Source organism: Cherax quadricarinatus, chromosome 67 (assembly GCF_038502225.1).
Source record: "Cherax quadricarinatus isolate ZL_2023a chromosome 67, ASM3850222v1, whole genome shotgun sequence".
Taxonomy (NCBI): domain Eukaryota; kingdom Metazoa; phylum Arthropoda; class Malacostraca; order Decapoda; family Parastacidae; genus Cherax; species Cherax quadricarinatus.
In genome coordinates this window covers 4,905,066-4,914,128 of record NC_091358.1, presented here as the reverse complement: position 1 = coordinate 4,914,128, position 9,063 = coordinate 4,905,066, and the positions used below count along the sequence as shown (strand labels likewise).

Below are 9,063 nucleotides of genomic sequence, written 5' to 3'. Positions count from 1 at the left end.
TTTTCCGGTCTGCGGAAAATTAACCCACCATACCCCCGGCCGGGATTGAACCAGATTCGTCTGTAAAAAACTTGCATTTGTGGTCACAGTGATGCCTGTGCTAACCTTCCTATGGTGTAGAAATATACCTAGTTGGATGAATCTTATTGTGGCTAGCTGGTCTAGTGGCTAACGCGACGGGCTGGAGTTTTGAGACTATGACCGCGGGTTCAATCCCGGCCGGGGGTATGGTTTGTTTGCAATCGTGTCATTACGATTTCTTGAGTCATGCGGAAAATTGTTTGTCGGTTTAGTGGGCAGCCGGTTACTGTACTCAGGTGGGAGTGTTGGCGTCCCTCTCTGCTGGGGCTTGGCAAGGGCGTCCCTCTCTGCTGGGGCTTGGCAAGGGCGTCCCTCTCTGCTGAGGCTTGACAAGGGCGTCCCCCTCTGCTGGGGCTTGGCAAGGGCGTCCCTCTCTGCTGGGGCTTGGCAAGGGCGTCCCTCTCTGCTGAGGCTTGACAAGGGCGTCCCTCTGTTGGGGCTTGGCAGGGGCGTCCCTCTGCTGGGACTTGGCAAGGACGTCCCTCTGTTGGGGCTTGGCAAGGGCGTCCCTCTCTGCTGGGGCTTGGCAAGGGCGTCCCTCTGCTGGGGCTTGGCAAGGGCGTCCCTCTCTGCTGGGGCTTGGCAAGGGCGTCCCTCTCTACTGAGGCTTGACAAGGGCGTCCCTCTCTGTTGGGGCTTGGCAGGGGCGTCCCTCTCTGCTGGGACTTGGCAAGGACGTCCCTCTGTTGGGGCTTGGCAAGGGCGTCCCTCTCTGCTGGGGCTTGGCAAGGGCGTCCCTCTGCTGGGGCTTGGCAAGGGCGTCCCTCTCTGCTGGGGCTTGGCAAGGGCGTCCCTCTCTGCTGGGGCTTGGCAAGGGCGTCCCTCTCTGCTGGGGCTTGGCAAGGGCGTCCCTCTCTGCTGGGGCTTGGCAAGGGCGTCCCTCTCTGCTGGGGCTTGGCAAGGGCGTCCACCGGATCTAATTGGAAACTTCAAGTTTCTATTTCTATTTACAAAGGAACTTTTGTTCCTTTCCTCTCATCGCCCAGCCTCGCCCAACAATTTCTTCTCGTCCCGTCGAGAAACCGGACTCGATACTGCGTGTGCTGTCAGTGGCCCTGATAAACCCAACAAAGAAGACTGATGGTGAGTGTTATGTCGCACCTTGACACCAACTAACAAATACGTCTTTGTAAAACCACGTCAGGTAGTCTTGTTAGTTAGTTTAATATGTTAATTATGCTGTTGTGTTACCTGTGTTAACAGTGGTTATCATAAAGGACATCTTACAAGTTACCACAATAATAATAATAACTTTATTTACTACAAGTACATGTACACACAACCCCCAATAAATGGAATTGAGGGGATTTGGAAGGATAAAACCATGGATTAAACCTTTCTGATCTACCAGAATGGAAAGGAGTTAGAAGTTAATTGGTGAAGCCAGACTGTGAAGTGAGATGGGAAGGGGAGTGTGTAATAAGGGGTTAACTGTAAGGGTTGTGTGAAGTTAAGGGAAAAGTGAGCAGTGAAGAGGGTTTTGAAGAGGAAATTTTACTAGTAATTCAGTGGTGATTGCTAAAGCAGATACTAAGTGTACTAGGGACTGGAAAAGAGAAATAAATATTATTGTATATGAGTAAAAGAGCGAAGAGTGAAAATGGCAGGCATTAGGGGGGTACAGGCTGCCATAATTATATTTATATTTCTTCTTCAATTCCATGAAGAAAGAAATCAGTCATGGGGGCTGGAAAAGGTGAATGGAGTAACAGCGCCCTGGACAGTAAAAGCCCAACAGTTGCCATCCTACCAGAAAAGTAAATGTCACTATCGCCACAAGGTATGCCAACACCGCATACCCAAACAAAAACAGTGGCACACAGCTCTTATTGTAGCACTCTTAATTAAGTGGTGATATCCAAATTAATCCAGGACCTCAAACTATTGTGCAGAGGCAAAACAGACGGATAAATGACGGCGATAATGACGGTCTAGTAGCTAGGAATGATAACCTTAACTCCATATGTAATGCATACATAGGTCAATGTGAGACAATACAGCCATTATTATCTCAAACACTAACAAACAGGTGCATACACTGTACTAAAGTACGCATGAAAAACAGAAAAGGCACCTTATGTAAAATGTGTAAGGGGTGGATGCATGATGGATGTATGTACAATTATAGCAACGGTGCCAGAATTCATTTTGTGTGTAACAAATGCACTTTGGCACAGTTACCCTTTAGCAGTGATGACATTGATTTACCTAATTTTAATACAAATGACCCATTGCCATATATTGATGATTATAATTGTTTTATGAAAACAGGCCTTCACTTTATTCATGTCAATGCAAGATCACTTCTTCCTAAATTAGCAGAGATTAATATTCTAGCTAACAAAATTAGGGCGGCAGTTATAACCATCTCTGAATCTTGGTTGGATGATACGGTGACTGACGACGAGGTCAAAATAGATGGTTACAATATAAAACGCTTAGATAGGAACAGAAAGGGTGGTGGAGTATGTGCCTACATTGGAAATGACTTAGCTTACAACCCAAGACCTGATTTAAATAGCAATAAACTGGAGATTCTATGGTTTGAAGTGCTGCTTCCTAAGACCAAACCCATCTTAGTAGGAACTAGTTACCGCCCTCCTACCCAGGACCAGTCCTTAGAAGACTTTTCCAGAGTCTTGTCCGGAGTTGAAAACAATTGCGAGACAATAATACTGGGCGACTTCAATATCTGTTTTCAGCAGCAAAATAACGGGCTATGCAAAAGGTATAAGCAAATTCTAGGATTAAATAGTTACACTCAACTAATTAATACTCCAACCCGGATCACACAGTTCTCAGCCACCCTAATTGACCACATACTTTGTAACCGCTCTGAGAACATTAGTCAGTCAGGCGTCATTGCCACAGGTCTTGGTGATCATTTCATCATTTACTGCACCAGGAAAATCACTAGGGATAGGATAGGCCTACACAGGACAATAAAAATGAGGTCAACTAGAAACTACAGTAAAGAAACACTGGTAAATAGGCTACACAATTGTGACTGGACAGAGATAACAAGTTGCACGGACGTAAACGATGCCTGGGAAAAATTCAAAACAATGTTCACTACCATCCTTGATAATATTGCACCAGTTAAAGAGGTTAGGGTTAAACGAAGAACTGAACCCTGGATGAATACTGAGATATTAGATAATATGAAATTCAGAGACCAGCTGCTAAAAAGATTTAAAGCAAACAGACAGGATATTGCAGCACTAAATGAATTCCAAAGGGTGAGGAACAGAGTACAGAGACTTATAAAAGGAGCAAAGGCAAAGCACTACTGCTCAAAAATTGAAGAGTATAAGCATAACCCCAGAAAGCTCTGGCAACAACTAAAACAGTTGGGGTATAGCCATAAGCCAGTAGATAGGTCTAACATACTACTCACTATCGATAATGAGGTATGCCACGAAACATCTAAGGTGGCAAATTGCTTTAATTCCTACTACACATCTGTTGCATCAACACTAGTAAGTAAACTACCAGCTGCATCAAATACCTTTAACACAGACTCTGATAAGTTTCAAACATACTATACCAATAAAGGGGTAACCCCAAACAGTTGTCAACTAGTAAGTGTATCTCATGACTTTATTCAAAAAGAACTAAGCAGGTTAAACCCAACTAAGAGCACAGGCCCTGATAACATCCCGTCTAAGTTCCTAAAAGATGGTGCTTCTGAACTGTCAGCGTGTCAGCGTGCCTCGTTGTGCTCCGGGTTATCTCGTGTTTTCACGGTCGCTCTTACGTGCTAGAACTTTAATTTGTGTCATCAATCCTATACGATACATCCCTCTAGCGCCTGGAACCAATCTTGGGCGGAAAACATTATATACTGAGTCAAAAAAGGAGAATTAGTGTGCACTACCTAGCAGAGTTTACTGCCAGAGGGGAATCATAGGCCTGTGTCCCGTGTGAAAAAATAATAATAATTGAACTTTTCGTGTCAGAGGAAAGAAAGTCTCCCTGATAACATTGAGTATACATAGTGTATAGTGTATACTACAGTGGCTCCCTAGTATATTGATGATAAAGGCTAAAGTGTCATTTGAAAACAGGTGAATTTGTAAATGAAGTGATAAGCCTATAGAGGCAGGTGCCAGAAGTCGCCAGAAACTTACCACAGGTCAGCTGTTTTTAATAATCTTCCTGGCTTGCTAGTGTACTCGCATATAATCTAGTGATACCAGTGAATAGCAGAATACAGTGTTGTAGTAGCAACTAACCAGTATTATAATGGTACTTAGTGGAGTGGAGTGACTTTCATTAGTTTCTTTTTCTTGAAATACGAGACGTTACTGTGAATTTCATATAACCTGTAGTTACCAGCGGTCGCAATATACACAACGAGAAGCAATTATTACTACAGAAAAAGCGTCCTTCCTCCAAAATTTGCACCAGTCAACTATAGTGATAATATAGCATTTATTGTGGTGGAGACGGAAAAAAAAAAATAGAAAAGCCAGATACAGCGATTGATAAACAAGGGTGGAGGTCGACCGTTCGTCATTGTAGGAGCTGCCAGATATCACCGGCTCTTCAACACGCAAGTTATACTTTTGTATCAGTCAAATCACATATTACTCGGGTAGATAATTTCCAGTAGATCCTTCATGTGTTAGCTCAAATCACCGACCAGTATGTTTTAAATAAGTGACCCACTGATCAGAGCAGATCGACTGGTCCGAACCCTTGACTCGTCCGAACCCTTGACTGGTCCGAACCCGGGACTGGTTTCAAACAGTTTCGTTGGACAATAAAGCAGACTGTAAATGGATAAGATAAGATAAGATAAGATTTTGTTCGGATTTTTAACCCCGGAGGGTTAGCCACCCAGGATAACCCAAGAAAGTCAGTGCGTCATCGAGGACTGTCTAACTTATTTCCATTGGGGTCCTTAATTTTGTCCCCCAGGATGCGACCCACACCAGTCGACTAACACCCAGGTACCTATTTGCTGCTAGGTGAACAGGAAAACAGGTGTAAGGAAATGTGTCGAAATGTTTCCACCCGCCGGGAATCGAACCCGGGCCCTCCGTGTGTGAAGCGGGAGCTTTAGCCACCAGGCCACCGGGGGGTTGTAGGCGCCCTTATAAACACAAACATTAAAAATCAGGAACGTGACGGTAAGCTGTCCAATATACAAAAAGAGTTAGAAACAGAAATACAAATAGCTAGAGCTTCATTTAAGGTTATTAATATAATATTCAAGAGGTTGCTAGTAGAATTGCAGTAAATCAACCATTCAAATCATTATGAAGCTGTGTGTAGTCTGTGGTCAGTCAAACAAACGGGCTTCCACATGGATAAATTGTCATTTTTGTGGAAATTGGTGTCACGCCCCTTGTGCAGATATCCCAGAACTAGCTACAAGCAGTATTAAAACAGAGAAGTGTTTTTGGGTATGCCCAAATGAGGAAAATCTGTGGACTAAAATCACAAGGGTATTAAAAGAGGACAACATCAAAGCTGCTTTCATAGAAAACCTGGAAGCTTTCTACAACAGATGGGAACATAAAAAGTCTGGGCTGAATGGTACTGCCCTTGATACTGGCCATGTAGTCACAAACTGTAAGGCTGGAGGTGATGTCCTGGTAGTCAGTAAATGTGGGGCTGATAGTGCTGTCCTGGGAGACAGTAATGGTGAAGCTGGAGGTGCTGTCCTGGGAGACAGAAATGGTGAAGCTGGAGATACTGTCCTGGGAGACAGTAATGGTGAAGCTGGAGATTTTGTCCAGGTAGTCGGGAATTATACGCAGGAAGGAATACATATAAATGACCTCATAGGGGACAGGAGCCATAGTAGGGAAACAAGTGTAGTCAAAGATAAGATAAAACCAATATTGCAAACTAGAAATACCGCAGGAAATAGCAAACAAGAGGACTCCAATAGCAATAGTGAGGATACATTACCAAAAACAACTGGTGGGAGCTCCATTGTTGGTGCTAGGGAGGATAGAAGTAAGACAGGGAAACATGCACCAACAGGGAATACAGTCACAGAAACCCAAGGCAAGCGGAAACCAAGCCTGTGCACATACTATGCACTTGGTATCTGCTGGCATGGGAAATCTGGAAAAACAGATGGGACATGCAACTATGACCACCCTAGAAAATGCCATGCCCATATGACAACAGGAAAATGCAAACTCCCTTCCTGTAAGCTTTTTCACCCTGAAATGTGTACCTCTTCAGTACAGGAAAGACTGTGCTATAACTTAAATTGCCAGGCATACCATCTAAAGGGGACAAAAAGATACAAAACATCCAGGCCATGGGAAAACCTGGGTAGCCACAGCCACTCAAGAGGGAGAGGTTTCTTAGTGCCAGGAAGGAAAAAAAACTGGCAGGAAATGGCAGAAATCGTACACCAAATCCAGTCATTCCTGGAGTGGAACCACAGTCGATGGCCTCCACTCCAAACCAACAGATACAGATACTAATGCCAGAAAAAAAATCCCCCCCCAGTACCAACAATACCACCAGTCCGATAACATTCTTCTTTGCGAATATACAGGGTCTAAAGCCAGCAACAAACAACAAAATACCTTTCATCCGTGGACTGCTTGCAGAGGCAAAGGCAATGTTCGCGGCTTTCACTGAGACCCACATAAAGGATCACTTGGACAACGAAATATGGATCCCAGGTTACAACCTATACAGATGTGACAGAGTGAACAGGCAAAAGGGGGGGGGGTTGGCCTGTACATTGCAGAGTCACTTGTTTGCACAGAACTGCTTAATGCCTCAAATGATGTAGTGGAAGTTTTAGCAGTAAAGGTCGAGAACCAAAACCTAGTCATTGTGGTAGTCTACAAGCCTCCGGATGCAACATCCCAGCAATTCCAGGAACAGCTGTTAAAAATTGACCACTGTCTGGAAAATCTTCCAGCTCCTGCACCCAACATCTTGCTCCTGGGGGACTTCAACTTAAGGCACCTAAAATGGAGGAATATAGCAAATAATATTGTTGCAGTAATAACACCAGGAGGCAGCTCTGATGAAAACTCACACTCACACGAGCTTTTAAATCTCTGCACAAAATTCAATTTAAACCAGCAAATAATAAAGCCTACTAGACTGGAGAATACACTAGACCTCATCTTCACTAACAATGATGATCTGATAAGAAATGTCACCATATCAAAAACAATATACTCAGATCACAACATAATTGAGGTTCAGACATGTATGCGTGGAGCCCCAGACCGACAAAATGAGACTAGTCACGAGGGAGCATTCACCAAATTCAACTTCAATAACAAAAACATAAAGTGGGACCAAGTAAACCAAGTCCTAACCGATATAAGCTGGGAAGATATACTAAGCAACACAGACCCAAACTTATGCCTAGAACAGATTAACTCGGTGGCACTCGATGTATGCACAAGGCTTATTCCTCTAAGAAAAAGGAGGAGTAGATGTAAAATAGAAAGAGACAGGCGCTCCCTTTACAGGCGATGGAAAAGAATAACAGAGCGGCTAAAAGAGGTCAATATATCTGAAATGCGTAGGGAGACACTGGTCAGAGAAATAGCAAGCATCGAACTTAAGCTAAAAGAATCCTTTAGGAGTCAGGAATCGCGGGAAGAACTAAAAGCCATAAATGAAATAGAAAGAAACCCAAAGTATTTCTTCTCCTATGCCAAATCAAAATCGAGAACAACGTCCAGTATTGGGCCCCTACTTAAACAAGATGGGTCCTACACAGATGACAGCAAGGAAATGAGTGAGCTACTCAAGTCCCAATATGACTCAGTTTTTAGCAAGCCGCTAACCAGACTGAGAGTCGAAGATCAAAATGAATTTTTTATGAGAGAGCCACAAAATTTGATTAACACAAGCCTATCCGATGTTATCCTGACGCCAAATGACTTCGAACAGGCGATAAATGACATGCCCATGCACTCTGCCCCAGGGCCAGACTCATGGAACTCTGTGTTCATCAAGAACTGCAAGAAGCCCCTATCACGAGCCTTTTCCATCCTATGGAGAGGGAGCATGGACACGGGGGTCGTCCCTCAGTTACTAAAAACAACAGACATAGCCCCACTCCACAAAGGGGGCAGTAAAGCAACAGCAAAGAACTACAGACCAATAGCACTAACATCCCATATCATAAAAATCTTTGAAAGGGTCCTAAGAAGCAAGATCACCACCCATCTAGAAACCCATCAGTTACACAACCCAGGGCAACATGGGTTTAGAACAGGTCGCTCCTATCTGTCTCAACTACTGGATCACTACGACAAGGTCCTAAATGCACTAGAAGACAAAAAGAATGCAGATGTAATATATACAGACTTTGCAAAAGCCTTCGACAAGTGTGACCATGGCGTAATAGCGCACAAAATGCGCGCTAAAGGAATAACAGGAAAAGTCGGTCGATGGATCTATAATTTCCTCACTAACAGAACACAGAGAGTAGTCGTCAACAGAGTAAAGTCCGAGGCAGCTACGGTGAAAAGCTCTGTTCCACAAGGCACAGTACTAGCTCCCATCTTGTTCCTCATCCTCATATCCGACATAGACAAGGATGTCAGCCACAGCACCGTGTCTTCCTTTGCAGATGACACCCGAATCTGCATGACAGTGTCTTCCATTGCAGACACTGCAAGGCTCCAGGCGAACATCAACCAAATCTTTCAGTGGGCTGCAGAAAACAATATGAAGTTCAACGATGAGAAATTTCAATTACTCAGATATGGTAAACATGAGGAAATTAAATCTTCATCAGAGTACAAAACAAATTCTGGCCACAAAATAGAGCGAAACACCAACGTCAAAGACCTGGGAGTGATTATGTCGGAGGATCTCACCTTCAAGGACCATAACATTGTATCAATCGCATCTGCTAGAAAAATGACAGGATGGATAATGAGAACCTTCAAAACTAGGGAGGCCAAGCCCATGATGACACTCTTCAGGTCACTTGTTCTATCTAGGCTGGAATATTGCTGCACTCTAACAGCA

The 9,063-nt window shown here is 43.9% G+C and overlaps 1 protein-coding gene across 5 annotated transcripts in view; it reads left to right on the top strand.

Moving 5' to 3' along the window:
- Positions 1-1,015: 1,015 nt before the first annotated feature.
- Positions 1,016-9,063, top strand: part of Datp (purine phosphoribosyltransferase family protein Apf) — a 30,870-nt gene continuing 22,822 nt past the window's right edge. Inside the window, exon 1 of one of the 5 annotated variants that reach the window (XM_053792341.2) lies at positions 1,016-1,164. The gene's annotated coding sequence lies outside the window, so the exon portion shown is untranslated. Of the gene's footprint in view, positions 1,226-5,194; positions 5,217-9,063 lie in introns of those variants that run through there. The other 4 variants (XM_053792344.2, XM_053792342.2, XM_053792345.2 and 1 more) reach the window with 4 other exon arrangements.